General features: G+C 37.1%; 1 protein-coding gene across 5 annotated transcripts in view; it reads right to left on the reverse strand.

Annotated features, from left to right (window-relative positions):
- The window catches only part of Znf438 (zinc finger protein 438), a 199,876-nt gene that overhangs the window by 173,864 nt on the left and 846 nt on the right, over positions 1 to 25,166 (reverse strand). The window contains exons 1-2 of one of the 5 annotated variants that reach the window (XM_033765628.1): positions 24,782 to 25,131; positions 18,103 to 18,164 (exon numbers count right to left, since the gene is read on the reverse strand). The gene's annotated coding sequence lies outside the window, so the exon portion shown is untranslated. Of the gene's footprint in view, positions 1 to 18,102; positions 18,165 to 20,833; positions 20,889 to 24,781; positions 25,132 to 25,166 lie in introns of those variants that run through there. The other 4 variants (XM_033765629.1, XM_010621334.3, XM_033765630.1 and 1 more) reach the window with 4 other exon arrangements.

Here is a 25,166-nt window from a genome sequence, read left to right on the forward strand (position 1 = left end):
GTCTGGCAATTTTAAAGACAGTTAAAATACATTTACTTCTATGAACATATTTTTATAAGATATGTCAATGGATTTGCAATCCGATCTATGGGATATTTAATCTGATCTATGGTCATTACCATGGAAGAAACCGGCTTTCCAAAGAAGACTTCTCAACTCCAAATTTAGAGATTTCCAGATAGAGCTTATTCATAAGGAAAAGGCTAATTTCTTCCTCATTGCTGCTTTATAGTGAAATATTAAAACTCTAGCAAATAGGAATTAGTATTTGTTCTAATATTACCTTTACCTTTTTCTTCCAGATAATGCCATTTATTCTCTTGGTTTTCACTGTACGTAATAATTTCCTAGTTACCAAATTTGTATCTTGGACTGATTTTTTTTCCTCTTGAGCTTAGTAGCCAAATTTCTACCTGTCAACAATTTTATACCTGAATGCTCCACAAGAACTTCACCACACCTCCCAAGTTTCCCCTAACCTTTCTTTTCTTATGTTCCCTATTTCAGATCATTACATCAGCAGCTGGGCCTCACACCCAAGCTACTCACCTCTGCTATTTAAACAGTGGTCCATGGCGCCTGTTAGAACTGCAGGCTCTCACTCAGGCCCCTCCCCAACCAGTTCATATGCAAATTAAAGTTGGGGAAAAAATTGGTCTCTTTTCTTTTCCTCCCTACTCCTACACCAAGACTAGGCAGGCAAATAAAGAGAAACACTGCAACAGTTTCTTGGCTAATCTCATTCCTCTAGTCCACTGGTTTTTGCACAGAATTTCACAAGAGAATCTGACACGCAGCTTTGAGGGAGCCCATATCATTATCCCGCTAGAACTTACACAGTGTAAAGCTTCTTATCTATGTTGCAATCTGAAATCTAGGGATACTCACATAACTATCACAAGCATACAAACACTAAGAAGCACTCTTCTCATCTTCTTGTTACAGTCATTCTCCATACAGACTTTTGTTTTCTTTCCAAGACATACACCCGCTCATGTATCCCGCTTTAAAAACTTTTAGTGGCTTTTGAATACATCAGTTACTTCTCAACCTCTGCTTTCTGTTCCTGCTTTTCCTTTTTTCCCCCTCCCTTCTCTTGACCAAAACTGTGCCCACCTTCTAAAGTCCAGCTGACAGGCCTCTCACACCACCCCACCCCCATCAATGTATGTTGTCCGTCAATGACACAGATGGCACTCATCCATCGTGCTCTCTGAAGAGCCCACCGACAGACATCTGTTGTCCCTAACAGACAAGACTTCCTTAAAGAAACTCTGCATCTCAATCACTGGCAGATGGTCAATATTCAAAAAATGTTAAAGAAATCAATCAGCATTTACACTTGACATCACTAAAAACTGCATAGCTTATCCCTCATAATGTGAACATATTTGTAACTAAAAATAAGTGTTGCACACCATGAGATAAAATCACTTGGGGGGAAAAAAAGAAAGGAAGGAAGAAAATATCTCTGAGGCTATGTGGAGCCAGTAAATGAAAGTTCAAATGTACTTCAGGGCCTAATTCCCACTCACATAAATGTAGCTGTCCTTAAAAGCCCCTTGTTGTGGAGACCCAGCCTTTTTCCTGACAGATCAGATCACTGGACAACAGGCCTGGAAGTTAGTCTTTGATGGGAGAAAGGAAGGGCCAAGGGTGCCAGTTGATTTCTTAATGTGTATTTTATCATAAAGATTGTAATAAATTAAAATTGTTCCTCAATTTAAAAAAAAATTCATTGTTTGCATATTACTTTTCATGTACAGTTGAAATCATTCATTTTATACTCAAGTCACAAAATTTTGCCAAAAATCATACCCATAATTTATACTTCCAATGACCATGTTATGCCAATAACTCAACATATTATAATTCAGTAAAACACTCATAAAGGTCCAATAATTTAGTTAAGCATTTATCAAACAACTACTATGTGCCAGGCCCTAGGGGCAGAACCTAACTCTATCAACCCTCAAGGGTTGACTCATATGTACCTATGCAAAGGTCAACCCCACGGGTAGGGCTGACTCAGAAGAGATTCTCCAGGATTCTTTTTTTTTTCTTTTTTCTTCTGTGGCACTGAACTCAGGGTCTTTGCACTGAGCTACATCTCTAGCCTTGTTTATATTTTCTGTTGAGACAAGGTCTCACACTAAATTGCTAAACGGCCTCATCTGGGCTTGAATTTGTAATCCTCCTGCCTCAGCCTTGAAGAGTGCTGGGATTACAGGTGTGTGCCATCACATCCTACTGTTCTTGAGGGATAAAAACTTGGCAGAGTCAGGAAGAAAGAGAGAGTCCAATGAGGCTAAAGTGTTAAGTGTCTGAAATCACAAAGGATGTTCAGGGGTTAACTGTAGTGGGTGGAAATAGCTATTGCACAAGATAATAAGAATGAACTGTCTCCTTTCCTTAACACTGCTCCTGAACTTGATTTAATTATCAGTAGAAGGGGTAATTCCAGGTTGATTTAAAACGCATTTTTGGGGCCAGGGATTTAGCTCAGTGGTTCTGCCGCTCGCCTTCCAAGTGCAAGGACTGGAGTTCCATCCCTGGTACCAGAAAAAAAAATTAAATTAAAAAATAAAATAAAATACATTTTTGATTATCCTATAATAGTGAACATGTCTCCCCACATTTTTACTACCACTTATTATCTGCTAAAGTATTCTCTTCATTTATAAACTAAATCTTGGTATCTTTTCTTCATTAAGTTTGAGAAAACACTTCAAGGATATCAGATATCAATACTTCATCACACTTGATATGAGTATTTCCCCCAGTCTGTTGCATTATTTTTTCATCATGAATATATCTTAAATGTTATAAACTCAGAACTGTCCCTCTTTTCCCTTGATAACTTTTCTACTGCTCCAATACTGAGTCTGTAATCTTTCAGAAATCTGATGAACATTATGTTCTATTTTTTACTACTTTAAACAATATGATTTATAAAAAGAAATATGATTCAAATATTATTTGCCTCTTGACACCAGACAGACCTGATAAGAACCTGATGTGCATATATATTTATATATTAGCATTGACTTCCCTCTTCTTATCCTACTCCAACATCCTTTGTTAAAATAATGGTTAAGGGAATTCCTTTTTGTCTAAACTCCACATTCACTGTAATTGAAGTTCCCTACATAACAATGCTGGGAGGAGAACAGCTGAAATATGTCTTTCACCTTATCTTAGAGAGGACCCTGGGATACCCCACAGCCTCCATGTAAGGATTAAGAATTACTATATTAAAGTATGTATGGTGGACAGAAAACAAAGGATACATCAGCAATAAAAACTAGTGTTTCATTTTAAAGTGTTGGGAGATATCTTATTGTTGCGAGCTGGCGACGCAGAGCACTGTCCAGCAGTGCCTCAAACCTGAAAGAGCAGCGGGGTGGAGATGGGGCAGAGAGAAAGGAAGGACGCCAAGACAAGAGTCTGATCAAGGCATCGTTTATTGCCGGCAAGCACCGGCCTTTTAAAGCAAAAAAAACCACAAACTATTATGGGATGGGTTTACCATAGTAACTGAAAGGTCACACAGGAAAAGAGCAAACAAGCTCAACAAGAACAACCCACCATGGGTAGTAGTAACCCGGACAACCACACATCTAAAGGTCAGAGACAAGAAACTGTAACTTTCAGGAATTCCACAAAGGAAACACACCACCTGCTAAACTGGAGAAACTTAACACATACGGAGTTACTAAAGTTTACAATACTTACAACCAATACTCATGATCCCCACATCTTATAAATCCCCAAAACTAAAAACAAATAATTCAAGTTCTTTTTTAAGGGTTTGGCATGCCATAGCCTTAAGGAAGGCAATTTTGCAATTTGGAAAGGGTTTAGCTTAAGTCTAGTAGTCTGCAGCTAAGTATGTCTGACTGCCATGGGGACTTTGGAAACCAGTGTCCAGGGTATTTAGACATCACAATGAAGGGGCACACTCTTGCTAGTCTGTGAGGAACCAGGGATTTTAACTGTCTTGCGATGTGTTGGACCTTCTTACACAACAAAAACCTGTCTCACCATAAATGCCAATCGGTATCACACATCAACAAGGGCCCTAACAGTCTAAAATGACTTGCTTCCATTATTTAATAAAGCCTCTTTACTTCCATTTGCTCTACTCACCCTTCCAAAGATAGGACGGGAAGAAAGTCACAGGTAAGAGGTCTGGACATTCTGCTTACTTCTACTGGATCCCTCACTTTATTCCTCTTTCTAGCCTGCCTCCCTTCAAGTAACATTCCAGTAAATTCCCGAGTTTCTTCTCACTCTGATCCACAAAAACCTATCTCCTATGAGTTCTCAGAAAATATTTTTAAAATAAAGCTACTAAGCTATCAACTTCACCATGCTACACTGCACTCAAAATTATTTGTATTTAAGCATTAAAACAAAAGACGCTATTTCTCACCATCTTTCCTGTTACCACCCTTGCCCAAGCTACCACAATTTTTCACTGGGTACTCCACAGAAGCCTCTTATCATCTTCCTGCTTCAACTCTCTAATTCAGTTGATTCTCAAAACATCTCACCAAAGTTAAACCATGTAATTTCTTCGCCCAAAATCTTTCTAGTCGCTCCCTAATTCACTCTAAATTAATACCAAAGCAACTCCAAAGGTCCATCAGTCCTAAGTGATATAAAAGGAGGAAAGCTGGAGAAAGCATTGCAGAGAGAAAGAAAATGAATCCAATTATGTCATGTTAAATTTGCAGTGCCTATGAGACATTCAACCGAAAATTTCAAAAAGACATTATCCCTAGATCCTCAGAAGGGAGCTTTAGGCTGAAAAAGTTGGTTCTCAGCTGGGAATGAGCCTCCCCCATCATTTGGAAACATTTTGGTGGGTACAACTGGGGGAGAGGCCTAAGACGCTGCTGAATGTACTACAATGCACAAGACAGCCCCCACAACAACAAAAATGTATTCAATCCAAACTGTCAATAATGCCAAAGATAACAACTCTGGGATAGAACAAATATAAAAGACTTTGCAAAGGGTTTGGCCCACTTCTTTTGGTTTAAAAATTAAGTGAAAAACAAGAGACTAAACACTAACGAACTTCTCTTTTCGAAGTCAAGTAGAAGTGGAAGAACACAGGAAAGAAGGTCAACTAGAGTGAGAAAAGGAAAACCAGACATGACAAAGGCCAAGGTAAATATTTCCAAGAGGAAGCAAGGTCAACTATGTGGAGATCTGCTAAGAAGTCAATAACGGAAGGAATTCAGGGGTTTGAGAAGAAAGCTGTGAGAAGTGGAAAATTCAGGTAGCAACTGGAAGACTGCTGGCCAATTTTAAAGCAATGAAGCAGTATCACTGAAGTGAAAAACTGGCAGGTAGTTGGGCTCATCCAGTCTTTTGCAGAGACCAAAAAGACACAAGAAATAAGGGAATGTAACGAAGAAAAATTTGAATTGGGGCGTCTAGGCAGGATAAAGAAGGAAATCATAAAGGAGGGAACGAGTACGTACAGAAAGGGTGTTATGAACTGTGGTTAGATTTGGATATTGTTTGAATGTCCCCAAAAGTTTCTTGTTGGAACTTAATCCCCACTGTGAGGTATTAAAAGTGTGGAAATAAGCTGACTATAGTGTTTTCAGGCGAAGGCCTTTGGAAGATTAAACTACATAAGGTCATTTAGGTACAGCACTCATGATTGAGTCCTGGCAACTTTACAAAAAGAAGAAAGAACAAGAGATTCACTAATCATGTGTGCACCCTTTCTCTTGCAATATCATCCTCTGCACTGCTTAGGGACTCTGCCAGCAAGAAGGTCATCACCATTAGACTTAGCATCTTCAGAACTGTGAGACAAAATAAACTTCTTTTCTCTATAAAACAAACTGCTTCAGATAAATTGTTACAGTAACAAAAGAGTAATGCAAAGGAAATCTTGATGAATCATAAACATTCTTCTCTATATTTTTAATTATTCCATAATAATATAAATTAGTGATGTTGAACACTTTGAGTGCCCAAATTATCACCCAAATTGCCACCCAAAACCCACTTATTTATCTCAAAGTGCCAACATTGCAATTAAACATGAATGTTGAGGTTTTAGTTTAGAAAAAACAACTTATACATTAACATCTTTTGTCTTAAAAGAAAAACAACACACATGCCATAGGTTCCCACCACTGATATAACTGGTTTCTTGATTTGTTTAAGTATAATTTTACTTTAATAAGAGCTACAAGACATGTATTGTTGAGGATGTGGAGAAAAAACATCCTTGTACAATATCAGTGGGAATCTCAGCCATTGTAAAAAACAATATGGAGGCTCCTAAGGAAATTTAAAATATAACTACTATATGACCAGACCCAACAATCACTCATCTGAATAGATACTAAAGGAAATGAAATCACCACCTTATAAAGATATCTACATCCCTACATGTATTATAGCATTACTCACAATAGCTATGTAAAACACATAAACAATCAAAGTATCCATCCACAGAAGAATGGTGTATTAGCCAACTTTTCATTACTATAACACAATGCCTGAGACATTGCTATGAAGAAAAGAGGTTTATTTATCTCACAGTTTTGGAGGTTCAAAGTCCAAATAGCATTACTTCAGGGCCACCAGCTGGTTCCATCACCTCTTAGTAGTAGTGTGTGTGAGGCAAGTGGTCACATCTCAAGCCAAGAAGCAGAGAGTTGGGTGAGGTTAGGCTTGCTCCTTTTACAACAAACTTCTCATGAAAATTCAGTAAGTCACAGGATAACTACTTTCTGAAAGCACACCTCAATAACCTAAGGAACTCCCACTAGGCCCCGACTCTCACCAGTCCCACCATCTCCCAATACCACCACTCTAGGGACCAAAGCTTTAAATCACATGACCCTTTGGGGGGACACACCATAGCAGATGGATGAAGAAACTGTGGTGTGTGTGTGTGAGAGAGAATGTTGTACAATGAATTACATTGTTTTAAAAGAGAAGGAGATGCTGTTATTTGTTACAATATGGAAGAACCTGGAGAACACACACTAAGTGAAATAAGCCAGACACAGAAAGACAAGTACTACACAATCTCACTTATACATGGAATGTTCAAAAAGAAAAGAAAAAAGTTGAATACACAGAGATAGAAAATAAAATGGTGGTTACTAGGGAGAGAGAAAGAGAAAATGGAGACACTCAAGTCAAAGAACATATAGTTCCAGATACGTAAGATGAAGAAGTCTAGAAAAGAAATGTACACTGTGAGGACTAATAGCAATATTGTATTCAAGATATCTGCTGAGAGTATATTTTAAGCGCTCTTGCCACAAAAAAAGGTAATTATAACTATGCAAGATGACTGACACATTAATTTGTTTGACTATGGTAACCATTTCACTAAGTATATTAAAACATCATGTTTCACCCTTAAGTACATTTAATAAAAATAAATTTTTAAATGAGATATTTACAATTTGAACACTTCATCCTTGCATTTACTTTTCCATATCAGAATTAAATGATATTCATGGAAAAGACTATGCTATTGTAAAAGATATGTATATATGACAATTAACAGGTCCAGGTTAAAATATTTCTTTACTAATGTCGTGACCTTGGATAACTTATCTACCATCTCTGAACCTAAATCTCTTCAACTAATTAACAAATTATAGTGCCCAAAATGCTTTCATTCCCCCCTTGAAGGATGTCCACATTCTAATTTCTAGAGTCTCTGACTATGCTACTCATGGCAAAGGGAATTAAGGATGCAAATAGAGAAAAGGTTGCTGATCAACAGAGCTGAAAGTAAAGGGAGTGTCCTGGATTACTAAAGTGTGTCCAAAGGAATCACAAGAGTCCTTAAAAGAGGAAAAGCATATAGAAAATTCAGAACACCGGGAGATGGCACAGTGAGAAAGACCTGACCAGCTAATGCTGGCTTTGAAGATGGGAGGAGGCTACAAGGTAAGGGATGTGTGCTGCCACTAGTAGATGGAAAAGATAAGCAAACTGATCTCCCTTAAAGCCTTCAGAAAGAAATGCAGCCCTGCTGACAATCAGTGACACTTACTATAGGCTTCTAACACAGTTCCAAAACTGTTTAAGATTATAAATGTGTGTTGTTTAAGCCATAGGGTTTGTTTTTTATTTTATAGTAGCAACAGAAAAGTACTATACAAGTAAATACTATGTCATCATAGGTGCAATGTAGATGAATCAAGACAATATATACAAATTACCTACAAGAGTGTCTTGTATATAGGAAACATTGAAATAGCTGCTATTGATATTATTTATCTAAATACCATTAATAGGTTGCAAACAAAATAAACAACAGAAAGAACACCCACTCAGTTCTAAAATTTGCTTGTCTATGACCTAAAATGTTTTATAAGACTCAGTTCTTTCACACAACAAAATGAGAATCTACAACTTTTGAAGTTCCTTTCAGCTCAAAAATTTTACGATTCTAAAATCTAATTCTCTAATGACATTCTACTTATTGCTAATTAACTGATCCAGAAAATCCTATTACATAAAAATAGTAGACCAGGCAGTATTCATTTCACATTTCAACATTTTCACTATTTTATATGGCTGAGTTACAGTTTTATAAAGTTGAATCACAGCATAAAATTTACACACATCAAGCAAGGAAAAACAGCTAAGTCATGCTGCTACTATTTTAAGGCCTCACAGTCTAACTATAATAGTGTCTCCTCAAATAATGTATATTCCCACATATTACCTCAATTATTCTTTAACAGCTTTGAGATAAAATTCACTTTTATAAATACATATACTCCACCATATAATTCATCCTTATAAAGTGTATAAGGTAATAGTATTAGTATATTCACAGAATTGTACAACCATCACTGTCGTTTTAGAACATTTGCAAATCTCCAAAAAGAAATGTATTACCCATTATCAGTCACTCCAGTCCTTTTAGCTCACTAATTGACTTTCTTTCCCTGTGATAGGCCTATTCTGGACATTTTACATAAATTAGATCACATATGGCCTTTCATGTTTGGCTTTTTTCCACTTAGCATAATGTTTGGAGATTCATTCATGTTATACCACATGTCACTACTCCCATCATTTTATACTGAATAGTACTTCACTGTGTAAATATAACACATTTTGCTTATCCATTCCTCAGTTGATAGACATTTGTGTTGTTTGTAATATTTAGCTATGAAGAATAAGGTATCTATAAATACTTATATACAAGTTTTGTGTAGTTGTTTTTATTTAAGTATATACTTAGGACTGAAATTTCTAGGTAATAGTAGTTCAAAAGTATATTTTAACCTTTTGAGAACTATCAAGCTGTTTTCCAACGTGGCTGCTCAATTTACACTCCTCCCAGTAATGTATGAAGGTTCCAATTTCTATAATCATTACCAATATTTTTTTAATAAAAGAAAACTAATGGGAGTCACCTGGTATTCTGTTGTTTTCATTTGCTCTTCTCCAAGACTAATGACACTGAGTGTCTTTTCATGTGCTCATTAACTTTTATAAAAATTATTTGAAGGAATTTCTACTCAGATGTTTTGCTCATTTTTACTTGAGTATTTGTCTTTTTATTACTGAGTTGGTGAGCGCTCTTTATAAATGCTGAATACAAGTTCATTATCAGATAATATGATTTGCAAGTATTTTCTCCTATCCTGTCCCTCATGTATTCTTTGTGCAGCCATATGCACTAACTAGATTCTGTACTGCTATCCTCATTTTGCACAGAGAATTGGCAGGTTATATGATTACACAGACTTGACAACTGGCAGATGCTAAAGAAAACTTATAGCTGTGCTCCTGTTTCTACTAATTTAAAGAAGCCATTTATTGGTAGCAACGTTGTGATAGCATATTCAGGAGGGCTCTCTCCTGAAGGTGTCACCTATAATCAGACACTGATATTTTCACATCTATATCAAAATTGGTCATTCATTTATTCACTCAAAAGGCAGGTTTAATATATGTGATGTTATGCCACTCTTAGCTAAGGATACATCAATGAACATGCCAAACCCTTGCCCTCATTTGTTTTATAGTTTGGTAGTGTTACCAGAACACCTAGTGGCAAGGCTAGCTGTAAATCAATTCCTTCGCAGTAAACAGTCCTCATAAAGATTAAGATAATATTCGGAAAATATTACAAGTGTTAAATGCAAGTGGTATTCTATCTCATATAAATCCAAAGTATCAAACTTATTTTGTGACCTAGGACAACCTTGAGTATTACTCCAATTACAAGGCTATCACCTGGCTCTTATAAAGCCCTTGTGTAATGCAGCAATGTTTACTTTAATGGCATTTATCAAAATTAAACTTCACTAAAAGAAGAAAATACAAATATTTTACGTTTAACCAGCAACTAAATCATGACTGGGTCCTATTCCATGTTGAATAAAAAAGGTTTAATATCCCCATTAAACATAGAAACAAAAACAAGTAACAAATGTGACGACCTAAAATGGTATTTCTAAACATTTCCATCAAAGTATTCTTAACAAAGAGCAGAGGGACCTACTAATCCCCAGAAGACTGAAGTAGTCTTTGATTTAAATATGTCTTGATATTGTAAGGTTTTTTCTTAAAAGATCCACGTAGATATTACTTTCTAAATTGTAATGTATCTATTTAACATCTTAATGTCAATAACATAATTGGTTGAGAAGGACAGATACCCATGGCCTATAATTAGAACTACCTTAATTTTTACTATTATGACTTAGTAAATTAAGTAACAGCCAGTGAATAAGACATTCAGAAAGAGGTGCCATGCCTGCCTCATGGTTTCAAGTGCCCTCAGCACTTGAAGTGCCGAGGTGTCCCTAAGAATTAAGAAGGTACAGGCTGCACTGGGAGAGAGCGTTTCCTGGGGTGATCCAAGGGATGGCCTGTGGCAAGAAAGGCAAAGTCACCATTCTATGCAAGCCTTCCCCCACTACGACTTGGAAGGTGAGGGTAAAAGGAACTTTTGGAGGTGTCCCAGAGTTACTTCAAGGGTCAGAGGACAAGTGCAAGTTGCACAACACTGAATTTACTCCTAACCCTCATTTTCACTTTCTTCTGGTTTACACACTGAGCAACCAAGCAAGTTTATTGAAGACTGAAAAACAAATCTGAAAGTGGGTCTTGGAAGTCTGGGCCAGGAAGACAAAACGTACATCAGATCTGAAAGACAAGGTGAGGATAAAATGGGAGAATGAATAATGAAATGGGTGAAAAGCACTTCAAAAACAGGAAAGGGTGCGGCACAAACCAAGGGTCGGGTCAGGCCTTTATCCACAGAAAAGAATGCCTATTGTGGAGTGGGTGCGTCTGCTTAAAGAAGCAGCAACAGGATTCTTCACCCAGAAGCACTCCATGGTTGGGATCTGAAATGCCAATGTGCTACTTGGGGATCACAATCTTTCACTTTAACTATCTAGACTCCTCAACCCTAATTGCCAGTCGGCTTCTCCAAAAGGCAGCCAGTATGAACACCCAGAAGAGTAAGGCCAATCAGGTCACTCCTGTGATTCACATCCTTCCAGTGAATTGCCTGTGACAGGAGTGAAAACCTAAATCCACCGAGCAATCCTAATTGTCACCACTAATATGCCTCTAATTGACTACTGCTCTTCTCCTCCCTCACAATCCTCAGTACCATGTCTGTTCCTCAAATCAGCCTGCACCAAGGCTTTGCAGGAGTACTATTTCCTTACCCAACAACCCTCTCCACTAGACACCTTCACTGCTGCTCCTTGACTACACTTAAGTGTCTGTTCAGATGCCCCTTCTTCCAAGAGCCTCTTTCCCAAGCACATTATTTGAAATGGTATCTGCACCCCTTACCTTTCATTTCCCTTTTCAACATTGCTTTTTACCATTTGAAATTTTATATATAAAATGCTTGATGTGTACCTGTCCACCAGAATTGGGCTCTACAGGCACAGGGACTGTGTGGATCACCGCTTTGATCTAGGAAGCCATGGCACCTAGCATAGTATCTGGGAGATAAATGCTCAACAAATATTTATTGAATGAACAAGTGAACAAACATACTTGATCTTAAATCTGTTTAAGCTTCCAATTTTTCTCCACTTCCTTCCCTATTTCCTAATCTATTAGCCAGGCTCCAAGCTTCACTTCTTGTACAATATAACGTAAAATATGACAGCCAGCTTTGCCTTCTCCCTGGCCTTAAACTCTCCACTTCTTGATTAGCTTGTCCTTCTAGTACATGCCAAAGGATCAAGCTAAGCATCTCCTTCACTCGCACACCTGGACTGGAGATCACTGCTATGACCAGACCCAATCAAGACTGGGAACTCTACAAACACAACAGTCTCCCACCTCCATCTCAGGAGGCCCATCACTCACTGCTGCCCATCTATCTTTCTCAGACTCCTAATCAGTTCCCTATCACTTCTCACAGAATCAACTCAACCTTCTACCACTCTCTTCAAGCTTCCTACCACCTCTTCCTTCAACAAATGACATCACCTCCACAGAAACAAAAGAGAGGTCATGAGGTCAGGCCCCCATAGTTTCCTCTCTGACTTGACCAACCACCACACGCATTCTCACCTCCTTCCTGGCAGTGAGGAGGAAGGGTGTCCCTCTTCCTGCCCAAAATTAACCTTCAACCGGTATTCAGGAATTCAAGCCATCCACCTTCTACAGGAGCTGATATCATCATTTATCTCCTTACTGCCTCTACATCTTCAATTTTTCTTTTAACTTTCTGCCCACTACACATAAATGCTCAAGGCTCTCCTATCATAAAACAAATGAACAGAAAGAACTAATACACTGCCAGAGACTTCATGTCTCTCTCCTGCCTCTTCCTGCTTGTCCTTTTTCCTTCATGGCTAAATATCTTCAAAAGAAGTTTGAGCTGTTTTTCCTGCCCTCCCATTCACTACTTAACCCTCTGTAATCTGGATGCTGTCTACAAACACAAAACTGCTCTGCTTAATGCACAGAAAATTCATTATAAATTTACTAGACAGCATCAATTTAATTCTGACATTAAGCTTAAAATTATGTTTCCATAAAATTATTTCTTCTTGGTGTTCTTTCCATTTTTTTCACCCCTTCTTCCCAGTCCAAATTGTTGGACTTTGCTACTGATCTGAGAAAAGCTTGTCTCTGATGTATAGTAGTCAAAAGCGTGGACTCTGTTTTAAGGGAGCTGGGAAGACTATGATCAGGGCGCCAGCATGGTCAGTTTGTGTTGAGGGCCCTCTTCCTGGTTTACAGACACTGCATCCTCACTTGGAAGGGGAAGAATGAGAGCAAGCTCTCCAGTGTTTTATAAGGGCACTAATGCCAGTGTGAAAGCACCACTGTTACTATCTCATCTGAACCCAATTGTTTACCAAAGGTCCATCTCCAAATACCGTCACATTGCAGTTTAGGACATCAATACATATTTTCTGAAGACATCAGTCAGTACCACAGCAGCATCTGCAGCAAGTGAGCCTGGCTAGAACTTAGACTTTACCAATAACCATCTATGAAACTATGGAGAAAGAATTCATTTATCCAGTGCCTCACCTGCCTCATGTATAAAACAAGAATGATAACAATAGTTATCCATAGGCTGTAAGGATTAAAATACTTATAAAACCCTTAGGACAGTAGCTCGTACACAGTAATCATTCAATAAATATTAGTTGTTATTATTATTGATCTTGTCATAGTTGTTTTTACAATTATTGTTGCCAGTATTGTTTATGTCATTACATTATTCCATATCCTACAGTCTTAGCTAAAATAATTTATCATAAGAAATAATTTCTATAAAAGTGGAGCATTTGTTGAAAGGCAATTACAAAGAACCCATGCTCTTGAAGGAAAGTAAGTCCTTCGGTTGAATCAAGTTTGTCCTATAACAGAAATTCCCTTGTCCATTTGTCTGCTGAAGCCCTGGCTTTGCCACTGAAAGATTCTTTCTTTTCCATTATCCCTTTTGACTATATATAACAGTAGAGTACGTGCTCCAAAGGGAAAGCAAAGATCTAATGTCCTACTTCATGCTGCTGAAAATTTGGAGACCAAAGGTTATTGGAACACTTAAGTGTCAAATGACATCAAATAATTACAGGCTTTTGCAAGCTAAACTTGTGGCCTATTTGGCAACATAATCCTCTCAAAGACTGAACGGGTCTGTTTATCTTCTGTCACTGCCACATTAAAATAACCATAACTAAAGATTTAGTTTGGTCACAGATATTAAATTTGTCAACTCTCCTCTTTATTTGCTGGCACCTGTGGCAGATTCATCACGTTCTCTCCAGATTTAAAGTCAGCTTTCTTGAAGTCATATGATTCACAGCAATATTATTTCACCACTCTACTGACATCAGGATAGACCAGTGGCGGTGAACCTATGGCATGTGTGCCACAGTGGCTACTGTATCACTGAAAGCTCTAAAAGGTTCACCATCACTGGAATAGACCATGTGACTCATACCTAATTTCAGGCTCAGCCATGTGACTTGTTTTGTCCAATAAAATATAAACAAAAATACCAGGTGCCACTTCTAAGAAACTGGTTCTGCTATCTCTCTTTTCTGTCACAAAAATGGCAACCATCCCTAACCCCAAAAGAAAAGAAAAAGAAATACCAGTGGTCCTTTTGTTTAAATCTTGGAATGACAGAAAATGTTAAACACAGTCAACATACTGTGAATAAGAAACTTTTGTTGTCATATAAAAGTTGTAGACTTTGTATTTGAAATTGAAGCTTTTATGAACTTCAATTGACTAATTCAGGTAAAAAAGCAATTCCTTCATTTAATTCCTGCCTGAAATAGCTTCCACTGTTGAGCCATGAAAATCTAGCAGAAGATTCCTGAGAATGACAATCTTACCTCTTACTGTTTGACACAGAAGCAATTTTTCCCCTAACATTTCAATGCCCCATTGCATTGAACTGTAAATCAACCCAAGCATTTGAGCCATGGTGAAAGAATATCAACTAACTCTACACTATTAACTAACTATACTCTATTAACTATAAACTAAGTCCTTAAGCCATGGGGAAAGAACCTCTATTAACTTTATATTATTAACTAACTATATTCTCTTAACTATATACTCCCTGCTAACTTTAATTGAAAGCTGGCTAATTTATCTCTTACTGTCCTCTTATAGTTCCTTGATAGAGCAGCAAGGAATATTCAACTCATATTAGCAATCTTGATTCTTTCAAACCATTTCCCCAGAAGGTCCAGATTGAGTACACAAATTGATTGCCTTACAAGTTATAAGAGATGACAGTTTCACCAAATATTCTGCTACTGTACAATAAGGGTCACCAATTTTCTAGCCTCTAATACAGTTTCTACTGTATGTTGCCTAAACACTTAGACAGTGCCATGCATGTTATCAGCTTTTTATTATGGACTAGTCCATCTGAAATGTAGTTCCTGAAGTATTCATTTTGGCACAGTATAGGGGCAGAGATGGCAAACCCATGGCACGTGTGCCAAAGCAGGCTGTATCATTAAAAGTTCTAAGAGATTCACCATCACTGGTATAGGTTATAAGCTACATTGCTATAATAATATGATAACAAAACACAATGACTCAAACATGAAAGAAGTGTATTCTTGGCTTTGAAACCATACAGTGATACTCAGGTGGTTGAGGGAGGGCAAGCAGTACTTGATTTTCATACATATTGTCGTCCAGGGACCTAGACTGATGAGGGATGGTTCTGCTATCCCTATACAAGATCTGTACCTCTAGATTCCAAACAGTTGTTACTATTCTGGTTTGCTATATTCCAGTCAGTGAGAAGAGGGATAAGGTGAGTAAAGTCCAGGACAAGTACCTTATCTTTAAAAAGATAACACTAAAGCTGTACATGTCACTTTTGTTCATATCTAACCGGGCCAAGCCTAATCATACAGCCATTATCTGCAAGCAAGAAAAGTTGAAAGACATAATTTCTATGTGGGCAACCATGTAGATAGCCAAACTGTATAGCTTTTAACAGTAAATGGGTGATTAGAGAAGAATTAGTTGTCTCTGCCATACCCTCATACAATCTATTCACCACAGTCATCAAAGAGCTTCTTTTAAAGCATGTTACAGACTATAGTACCACTATTAAAACCTTCCACTGGCCTCCTAAGTTTTCACCATGGCTTACTAGTCCTCACATATCTGCCCCCTCATTACTTCTCTAAATTTATATTCTAATACAGGTGTTCTTACAGCTTACACTGGGGTTATGCCTCAATAATCCTATTATAAATTCAAAATATAATAATTTGAAAATATATTTAATATATCTAGCATTATCACAGCTTAGCAATACGGTGCACTAGAGACTTATTATCAGTTGTTTATCTTTGCAATCAGGTGACTGATTGGTGTTTCCAGCTCCCTGCTGCCACTCTCAGCATTGCAAGAGGATCGTCTTGCAGATGCCTAGCATGAAGAAAGCTCAAAATTTGAAGAACTTCTTCTACTAAATGCATATTACTTTCATATCACTGTAAAGTTGAAATAGCATTAAATTAAATCATCAGAAATCCAGCCATCAGAAATTAGGGTCATATGTACTCTTCCCACAAAATAAATGCCAAGCAGATTAAAAATCTATATATGAAATGTACAACTATAAAGCCAATGACAGAAAAAGTAAAAAATGTATTTGCAATCTCAGGTAATGAAATATTTCTTAAAGAAGGTCTCAAAAGTATACACAACATGAATAAATTTTAATGGGATTGATTCCATCAAAACTTAAGAACTTACTTTACAACAAAGGACACTACAAATTTAGATAGACAAAGAACTAGAAGAATATGCTTGCAACCACTTTAAAAAAAGCCAACAGATTAATATCCAGTAACTGTTAAAAAAAAGTGTTAAAATAAAACAAAAACGAAAAGAAAATACAACTGAAATTTTGGTAAGAACAGAAACAGACAATTCACAGAAAGTGAACCTAAGAGTTGGTAAAACTCAGGATTCCCCACTAAATCTGAATTTCAGTTAAACACAACTTTTTTTTTTCTTTTTATACTGGAGATCAAACTTGGGTCCTTGCACTTGCAAGGCAGGTGGTAGAGCCACAAAGCTAAATTCCCAGCCCTAAACACAACCTTTACTCTGGTATAAGCATATCCCCCAATTGCATAGTACATACTTATACTAAAAATTACTTGAAATTCAAATTTAACAAGGGGTTCTAGATTTTTACTTGCTAAATAGGGAAATGTAGATAAAATCCATATGTCGAAGAAGTACATGACAAGAAGCTCAGCTTCACTAATAATCAAAGGAACACAAATAACATCTCATCCATTATATTAGGAAAGACTAGAAGATAAACTTTTATGGAAAAGCCTTTGTTTTTGCCAGTGTATAAAAAAGATCACCTAACCCAGTATTTTTAAAATCACATCACAAGGCTATAAAGGCTCAACTACTCATTTCCTGTATTTCAAATCCATATATCATACTGTGGATAGCAGAGAAATAATCCCAGTACTCACATACAGGCATCAAAGATACTATATTCCTAGAAAACTAAAATACTGATTAACTACAAATTTATAAAGTTTAAATGGTAAGGTTAAAAATACACAAATACCATCTAATAGGAAAACAATAACTCTTTCATAATATTAACATTGGGAAAAAATTTAAACTGAAATATTACATGAGAGATCAATGTGTAATAAAGTGTGCTAAAGTTCTACTAGTTATAGATATTAGCTTTTTATTTCACTCTGCAGAATAAAAAATATTCTAAATATTAACTGAAATAAATTATATAAATAGTGCTTTGATATGAGGTAAAATGATTCAGATATTAAAATGCTGCACCCTACCTTGTCATTTAAAAGGCAAAGATATAATCTTAAATCTTCTAAAATGTTAAGAATAATTGGTAGTTAATTTTGCAAAAGTAATTGCTTCTAGCTCTAGCTCTTAAAACAGCAAAAACAACAAATTTTTAGATTCCATATCCTGAAGACTAATTTTGGCAGGTATGTGATGCAACATACTCCCACAAGAAAGAAAAATAGATATAAAAGCTGCCTTCACCGTAATTTTTAAAGAATTAAAGAACATCTACACATAATATAATACCTTTTAACTACATATAGAATGTTCCTTGAGGCAGTTTGAGTTTCAATGAAATAATCTTGACACTGGAAGACAGAAAACCATATTCGTTATATTCATTTCTTTTAAAGTTTCAGAAGAAATGCAAAATCAGAATTATATCAGCACAATAACTAACAGTAACATGTTTGACATATGTGGACAATAAAGAGTAACTAGGCTTCAATTTGAGAAAGAAAAGGAACTTCTGCTCTTGCCTCAAGTTGGTAACCACAAAACCAGTTTTAAATCTATCCCGATCAATCAATCTTTAAATTCTACTCAACATTTCTACTTAAGTATTCTGCTAGTCAGCAGCTGCCAGGATTCAGTTACCTCCTCAAAGGCAGCCAGTCCCTAAACTCCATATCTAAAACTGGCCAATCCTTAAACTGTCTCACTTTTGAAAATCAGCAAGTCTTAAAATTCCAAGCTTCTTCAAAACCCTATATGGAACATTTTGCCCATTTGGAAAACTGTGCTCTCCAAGCATAGTTCTCCCTCGCTTAGCAAGTCTGCAAGCTTTATTTCAGTTATACTTAAGTGGTGACCTTTTCACTCAATATTGTAAATACTATGGCTATACGCATATTAACTTTTTATTCATGTAGGTCAGAAAAATATTTGGTATAATGACCTAGTTGTACGGCAAGTTGTGAATCTCCACCTTTTAAGTATAATCATTGTCTTTCTTGCCCAATATACAACTGTACTAACAAAGGTGGGTCTCTCCCTCTGTAAGACCCATAATTTCACACTACCAATGGACCAAACAGAGCCAATGGATATAACTGTATATGAACCATTACAACACCCACCCACTAAAACTTATTCCAACAGTTGAATAACATCAAATAATCTTCCAACAAAACTGCTCAAATATTTAACTAAGTATTCTTTTTGATCTAATGACAATGACAGTCTTGGATGGTTTTGTAAAAATCTGAAAATCTAAATTCAAAATTCTATCTTTGACTTATTTATGTAAACTGATAAACCCTTAAGTTTTCCAATCTAGAAAATAAACTGTCACACGTTCCCATCACTTCACAAAAATGATGTACTTACTGAGAGTATAATAAACTTTGTTTCAGAAGGAAAATAAAAACTGTAATATCATCTCATTAGTCATGCTTAACACACAAGATGACTATCTTATTTCATTTCATATTTTGAATTCATATTATTCTCAAAGTCCAAATACCACATAAATCTATTTCAACTGGCAACGTGAATCCTATCACATAGGCTGCTTTACGCAAATTCATTCAAATATAGCTGAGAGCTATCTTTGGACTGCTTTTGGAGTTCAATGTTCCCAAAACTAAGTTCTAAATAGTTAAGTCTTACTACCTCATGTTTTACCAAACTAATGAATTTCTACTTCTCAAATCTGAGAAGGACAGGGTATGGTGGTACACTCCTTGTAATCCCAGCACTCAGGAGGCTGAGCCAGGAGGATTACCATGAATTCCAGGCCATCCTGAGCAACATAGTTGGTTCAAGGCCAGCCTGAACTATACAGAGCTAGACCTTACTTCAAAATACAAAAAAACAAAACAAAACTCTGAGGAGGACTGCAAACACTGAATTCACCATTGATTCAAGTGGCAAGATGAGCACTACAGTATGTGCCAAGAGACTCTTTCACTCAAGTATAGTATTTATTTGGTGAATTTATCCAGAAATTATCAAATTTATTTACTGGAAAAGAATACTTGGAGAGACAGCTTAGTTCAATAGAAAAAGTCACTACATTCTGGGCTGGGCATGGTGGCACATGCCTATAATCCCAGCACTCTGAGAGAATGAGGCAAGAGGATACCAAGTTCAAGCCCAGCCTGGGCAATTTAGCAACTTAAGGAAACCATGTCTCAAAATTTAAAAATTTTTAAAAAGATCTAGGTATGTAGCTCAGCAAAGGCCCTGGCTTCAATCCCCAGTACCATAGATAAAAGGAGAGAACCTACATTTTGAGTTGAGTGACTTTGAATAGGTTAATATCTTTTTAACCAGTTTTCTTATCTATGTAACAAATACCTCATTCCATAGGACTCTCAAGATTACACAGAATAACAACTGGTAACTTTAAAAGGCAACAAGACAAACTTTCAAGTCCTAGATTTGTTCATTACTACCTTTGTCTAACATATACAGAAAATCATTTGACCTAAACCTGTTTCCATATAAGTCAAATAATGAAGAAAATATGTGCCCTACATATTTTATGGAGTGTTTGTGATAGTCACATATAAAAACTAATGTAAAAGGACTTCTGAAAGATCCAAACCCTAATACTTGTTCTTTGCTCTCCCTCTCCTTTCCTTCTTCCCATACTTTGGCAGTTGGAGATGGTGGTTTTTAAATGAATATTTTAATTTCTAAGCAACTAAATACAAATCAAAATCAAATACTATTTATATAAATTTTTAAATGTCTACTTAGACATTTAAGTAAAAGTAAAGAAACTAATACTTAGCTATCACTGCAAATACCTATGTGCTGAAGGTTATATGCATAAATAAAAGTAACTATAAGTGGAATCTTACAAATTATATTCAGATGCCTAACATGCTCCATCACTGAGCTATACACATTGTTTTCTACAAGAAATAATTTCCATATATTTACATTAGTACCCAAAAATGTTTTAAAAGCTTTAAGATTTGCTTGTGCAAATATAAATTTTAAAGAGAATCTGAATTATATTCATTACCTAAGATGCTGTATTTCATATGTTCAGGGTCAGAAAAAGTGACTCTGCTGCTTTCATATAGGACTTGTCATCACTCCTCCTTGCTGGGAGCTATCTAACACAAATAATCATCAGCTTGCCCACTGAACCTGAACTTAAAAACCCACAAAACCTGGGCAATCAGTAAGCCATGTCATAGTCAGTTCTGCCAGCCATGGAAGCACATGTCCACAGTCCCAGCATTTGGGAGGTTGAGGCAGGAAGATTGCCACAGAGTTGAAGGCCAGCCTGGGCCACATAGCAAGACTCTGTCCCAAAACAATAATGATAACAAAAACAGTCAATTCTATTTTATACCACATACAGATATTTGACATTCTTAAAGATGTTAACTGAGAATGTGCTATAGAAATACAGCAGATTTAAAATTTTGTGAACTGTAACAGGAGAGGCCTCCCCTCTACACATATCTGTTTAGAGTGATGAATTTGGTTATTCCAGTAAACTCTCCCAATGAAATACAAATTTAATAAAAAACTCTGAAATTAACCATAAAATCTGCAGTGGTATAATTTTCATCTTTCACTGGTTCAAATCTGAAGTACTCATGTTACAAAGTAAAAAAACTGTAATAAGATCAGCTTGGTTGTGTACACCTATAATCCCGTAATTTTAGGAGACTGAGGCACAAGAAGCATTACAAGTTTGAGCCCACCCTTTGCAATTTAGCAAAAACCTGTGTCAAAAATAAAAAAAGGGTTGAGGATGTAATCTAGTGCAAAGATGAAGGAGAAGGAGGAGGAGGAAAAGGAAGAGGAGGAATAGGAGGGGGAAGAAGAGGGGGAACAGGAAGAGGAAGAGGAAAAGGAGGAGGGGAGAAAGTGAGGGGGAAGAGCAAGCGGGGAAGAAAACGAAGATCTGTGACAAACTGTATTGTGGTTATGGTATGCCCTGAAGCTGAACTATAGAAACAAGACACATCTTTTTGGGGTGTTTTCTTCTGGTCTCTATGTCCTACAACATTCCAGATATGAGAGATGCAATCTATAACTCCAACTATGACACATACTACCAGAACCTCTAAGGCAAAATGTGTATCACAATGTTAAACAACTCATCAGCAGAGAAATTCAAACTTACCCAATCTGCAGAACTTCGGCATGATACACACACTTAAAAATTGTGGAAAACTGCCTAAACTCTCCACACACATCCCCTCCATCACTCTCTATTATGCAACATTTCAAGCCAACTTTTTTCACTGTGATCCCTGTCAACACTACTTGGTAACAGCACTGGAAAAACTCACTACTCCACAATGATAGTCAAATATCAGCATTTATTTCATTTGGCAAAAATTTATATCAATACAAACTAAAACTAAGGTAAATGTAGTAAAATATGCAAGTTTTTTATCAATTCTTTTGTTCACAAAGACTCTTACAGAGACTCAAATTCATACTTTCACTTCTTTGCACTTTTCATGCCCCACCTCTCAAACCATGGGCCAAGGGGGAGGAGAGGTATAGAAAACCAGAATGAACTCATCAGAATGTATTTATGCATTGAGTCCACTCTACCTTTATTTCCACAGGTTTCTCTTCATTCTCTGCTCCTCAAAGTGATTTGTTTATTCATCTCTGAATTCCCAAAACCTAACCAAATGCCCTTCATATGATGTCACCCTGAAGCACTACCTACATAGCAAGCGATGGATAGGGACTAGATAAATGAGAGACATCACCTTCATGGAACCTGTAGACGTTGGTTGCAGGAAGTTAATCAACTAATAAAAAACCAGGACCAGGGAGTGCAGCTCCACTTCCTACCTTCTTTTCTCTCTATGCCAAAAGCAGGCTTTCTTTTCAGAAATACAAAGTATCTCTTCAACCGGGACCATTCCTGAGTTCCATATTCATATTCATATTCATGTACATGCAACATATCCACATGGAGATAGTTACATGATTAACTGCACAGACTCCAAGCTAGACCCCTTGAGTATGAATACCACCAGCTTCATTACTACCAAACTGGGTAACTTAAGGCAATTATCTGTGTCTCCATTTTCTCATATATAAAATTGGGACAGTAACAATTCTTAGCAAAAAAAATTTAGAATAAAATAATATATGCAAAAGTACTAAAAAAAAACCTGCTTGGAAGTTTATTTACATTATGTTTACTATTATTACTAGCACTTTTAATATTATCACTGTCCAACAAGCATCTAAAACTTGTCCAAAACTGAATTCATACTTTTCCTCCAAAACTATATTCTCTACGTCCTCTCATCTCCTGTTCTCCTAAATTGTTTCAGCTTAAACCTAAGAAGTTATTTCTCCCTTTTCCTCATTCTGCTCATGAGCAAGTATTGTTCTTATGTTACAAACTGCACCCCTCAGTATCACTCTCCAAAACCACCTTTTCCACCAGGAAGTACCGCCACCTGGTCCCCCAGGGCACAGCAATAGCCTCTAATCTCCCCACTTTCATTCTACCTCCCACTAACAAAGCTTAAACTCCATGCCATTTCCTCCAGGCAAACTTTTTCCACTACACTTAGAACAAGATTGTTACTTTTACACAGCCTACAAGTGCCCCTACAGTCCAGCAAACCCTTCCATCATCAGCTGCACCACTTTCTCCCTCTTCTTGAAGAAAGTAGCTCTCTTGGCTTGTTTCTATCTCAGAACCTTGACCTGTGCTGAGAGGCAGAAAAATGTAGTCATTTGGAGTATGGGCTCTCAAGTCAGATTGTCCAAATTCATATCTGTCTCTACCACATTTTAGCTTAAGCAAATTCTGTGCCTGTTTCCTTATCTATAAAAATGGAGATACCATTATTTACCTCATAAGTGTTATAAGGCTGTACTATTTAAAAAATGCTTTAATTTGGTAAGTTCTACTTAAGTGTTCAATGCTATCATCCCACCCCCCACAAGATGTCCTTATTCAGGCTCTTCTCCATTGAATCACCTTCCCCAAAAGGCCTTATCTAAAACAACCTTCCTGTTTCCCAATGGCCTGCTCTTAGCTTCCTTTATTTCACTGTACTTAGCCCTTTCTGAAATTATTTTATGTTTCTTTGTTCTCTATTTCCCCACATCTTATTTCTGTTACCTATTTCCCTACTGTAGTGTGAACTCTACTAGGTTGGAGACTGTCTTCTTCACTGCTCTATTTCTAGTTCTGACTCAGAATCTGACTTCTGAAAGCACACATCTTATGCAGGGTGGAGGCTGATGCAAATCTCTTAACAATGCCATACTTAGAATGTCTTTCATTTTCATATTCATGATCTCATTTGGCCCATGAAAAAGCAACAGCAGCTAGACCATCATCTCCCATTTTAGAGATAAAAAAAAGGAAGTTTCAAGTTTAGACAACTTGTCTTTGTTCACTAAGCTTGTAACTATGACTATAGAACAAAATATGACAAGCAGCCCTACTTTCTAGGGCTCTTCCCATTAGGATAGAAAGATAATACACCCCTGAACTCAATTTACAGAAATGTGATCTTTTAATCTCCTGTATAAATACATCCTGAGGTGTGCACAATATCCCTCCCTTCAAAGCTCCTGACAAGTAGTTGTCCTAGAGTTTGAAAAGTATTACAGCGTACTGCTAACTCATCATTTATGTACTATTGGTGGAAGTTTGCCAAACCACTCAAGGGTCAGATAGGTTGAGAGGGTATTCTAAATTGACAATGCAACAACTCCTAAAAAGTGTGCCCGTGTTGAACATAGCAGGCCAGTTACAGCGTGCTACAAGCTCTCTTCAAAACCCCGACAACTGGAGCAGGGTAGTGCCAACATCACTTGCTAATGACACTTCATTTCTTGATCTCTGATCCATTAGTTTCCCTGACAATACCACAGATCACCCATCAGGTGTGTGTCAAGATCAGATGGGGTGTGGGGTTGAGACTGTGAAATAAGGCAAAATTGTGAGAAAGAGCCCTACCTATAAACGGACATTCCTCAAAATCACCAATTGTCCTTCTAAGCTTTCTGTAGCATTTTACTCGCTTATGTCATCTTACGTGTCCTCATGAAGTTCCTTGTAGGAACAATTAGGGAGGCCAGGGGCTGCCTTTCCTCCAATGGGCAAAACAGTAATGAGACAACGGGTGTTTTAGTTCAGTAACTTGTCCTCAGTGATGTGGGCATCTCAAGGAAGCTAGACACGGGGCCGGCCTCAGAAGGGTAAAGGACAGGACTCTAACTAAACTTCTTTATCGGGAAATTTTAAAGAGACTGTCCGTCTGGATGCCTCGAACGCACGCTCAGGTTCTCCAGCCCGGGAGAAGGTGCGGCCCCGCCCTGGCCTCCCGGCACCCGGGGCCCTC

The sequence above is a fragment of the Fukomys damarensis genome, unplaced genomic scaffold, assembly GCF_012274545.1.
Source record: "Fukomys damarensis isolate Sample0158 unplaced genomic scaffold, DMR_v1.0_HiC HiC_scaffold_19, whole genome shotgun sequence".
In the NCBI taxonomy this organism is placed as follows: Eukaryota; Metazoa; Chordata; class Mammalia; order Rodentia; family Bathyergidae; genus Fukomys; species Fukomys damarensis.